Source organism: Montipora foliosa, chromosome 5, assembly GCF_036669935.1.
Source record: "Montipora foliosa isolate CH-2021 chromosome 5, ASM3666993v2, whole genome shotgun sequence".
Taxonomy (NCBI): domain Eukaryota; kingdom Metazoa; phylum Cnidaria; class Anthozoa; order Scleractinia; family Acroporidae; genus Montipora; species Montipora foliosa.
In genome coordinates this window covers 39,472,215-39,474,714 of record NC_090873.1, presented here as the reverse complement: position 1 = coordinate 39,474,714, position 2,500 = coordinate 39,472,215, and the positions used below count along the sequence as shown (strand labels likewise).

Sequence of the window (2,500 nt, the reverse complement as noted above, 5' to 3'; positions counted from 1 at the left end):
GGCGTTCGTGTCTACACGCGTTGCGCAATGGGAATCCCCGGTTCCGAAACGGCCCTCGAGGAGCTAATATGCCGCGTCCTGGGTGATCTCCTTCAGGAAGGGTGTGTCGCTAAGATTGCCGACGACTTGTATTGTGGTGGTAACTCCCATCAAGAGCTCCTTTTAAACTGGCGAAAAGTCCTCTCGGCTCTCGATCGCTGCAACCTTCGCCTCTCACCTGCGAAAACCATAATCTGCCCAGCTTCTACCACCATTCTCGGTTGGATATGGTCCCAGGGCTAGATCCGCGCTTCTCCCCATCGTGTAGCTGCTCTTGCTTCTTGTGAGCCACCCAAGAATGTACGCGGTCTCCGTGCTTTTGTTGGCTCATACAAAATGCTTGGTCGGGTCCTTAGTGGAGCTGCTAAACTCCTCGCTCCTCTCGAGTCGCTTACGGCTGGTCGTCAATCTCAAGACACCATCTCTTGGTCTGATGAGCTCCTAGTGTGTTTTCGCTCCTGTCAAGAAGCACTCACGTCTAACAGATCTATCACACTCCCCAAGCCTGATGATCAACTTTGGATCGCAACCGATGGTTCCGTCAAGATGAATGGCCTCGGCGCCACTCTTTATGTGCTTCGTGACCAGAAGCTCCACCTTGCCGGATACTTCAGTGCCAAATTTAAAAAGCATCAAGCCTCCTGGTTACCATGTGAAATAGAGGCATTGTCTATTGCCGCTGCTGTCAAGCATTTTGCCCCTTATATAATTCAATCAAAGTCTAAGACTTATGTATTGACTGACAGCAAGCCGTGTGTCCAGGCCTTTGACAAGCTCTGCCGTGGACAGTTCTCCTCCAGTCCCCGAGTGACTTTGTTTTTATCATCTGTTAGCCGTTACCAAATCACACTGCTCCATTTGGCTGGTTCTGCCAACCTGCCTTCTGACTTTGCTAGTCGTAACGCACCAGCTTGCGACGACCCTCGCTGCCAAGTTTGTTCATTTGTATTCGAAGCTGAAGACCTAGCTGTGCGCCCCATTTCTGTTCATGATGTGCTATCGGGGAAGACGTCCCTTCCTTTCACAAGCCGTTCCGCCTGGCTCCAATCGCAACTAGAGTGCCCGGATTTGAGACGTGTCCACTCTCATCTTAAGCAGGGCACTCGGCCGCCAAAGAAGCTGACAAACATTAAAGATGTCAAGCGTTACTTGAACCTGGTCTCCATTTCCCGTGACGGCCTACTCGTCGTAAAACGCGATGAACCTTTCGCTGCGCCCCGCGAATATATTGTCATTCCACGCTCTGTTGTTGATGGCTTCCTTGCTGCCTTACACGTGAAGCTGGACCACCCCTCCCGTCACCAGATGAAAACTGGTTTCACAGCGTTATTTCTTCGCTTTAGATTTGGACAAAGCCCTGGATCGGTGCTCGCAGTGTTGCCACCTATGCTCTTCCCTGAAGAAAGTTCCATCCAGCCTCATTGAACAATCAACCTCTGATCCCCCCGACGGCTTTGGTATTTCCTTCGCTGCAGACATCATAAAGCGCTACCGTCAGCTAGTACTTGTCGTCCGCGAGACGTCCACGTCCTTCACTGCAGCCTGCTTGTTGGATAACGAACGTCGTGAATCCATTCGCTCTGGTCTCCTCCGTTTGTGCCTTGAGCTGCGACCTCTGTCTGGCCCCCCTTCCGTCATAAGGGTAGATCCCGCTCCTGGCTTTGCTTCTTTAGGTGACGATGAAATCCTTAAGCAGCATGGCTTTGCCGTGGAAGTCGGCCGAGTCAAAAACCCGAACAAGAATCCTGTGGCAGAGAAATGCGTCGCAGAACTTGGTGATGAGCTCCTACGTGTTTGTCCTGAGGGTGGTACAATCAGTCCTCTTTCCTTAGCTGTGGCGACAGCCAATCTCAACACCCGTATCCGCAACAGAGGATTGTCTGCCCGCGAGATGTGGCTTCAACGCGATCAATTCACTAACGCACAGATCCCTTTTTCCGACCTCCAAGTTGTTCGACAACAGCAGTCGTTGCGGCTCCGTAACCACCCCACAAGTGAGAGATCCAAAGCCCCAGGCTGTTGCCCTCGCCCGGCCACGCCCGTTCAAGTAGGCGATTTGGTGTACATTACTTCTGATGGCTCCAAGACCAGTGCCCGCAATCGGTATCTTGTGGTCTCCGTGGATGGCCTATGGTGCAACGTACGCAAGTTCACCGGTTCACAGCTGCGTTCTACCTCCTATCGCGTCAAGCTGTCCGAATGTTATCGTGTTCCTGACCTAACAGAGACCACGTCTAACCTCTCTCGTCATTACAGCTCCGCTTCCTACCCTGAAGATACCGACGAAGAGCCTCTCACCTCTGAGCACGTTGACGAGGAACCCACTCCCCTCCTTACACCTCAGAGCACTCCGAGTCCGGCTCCTGCTGTAGTTCCTAGCGAGCTCGCTACCCCACCAGATCCTCAGCCTGACATTCATCATGTGCCCGAGTCTTCCCCTCCCCCGAGTGGAAGCATGACT

General features: G+C 52.8%; 1 pseudogene; it reads left to right on the top strand.

Moving 5' to 3' along the window:
• The window catches only part of LOC138004541 (uncharacterized), a 4,957-nt pseudogene that overhangs the window by 2,349 nt on the left and 108 nt on the right, over nucleotides 1–2,500 (top strand).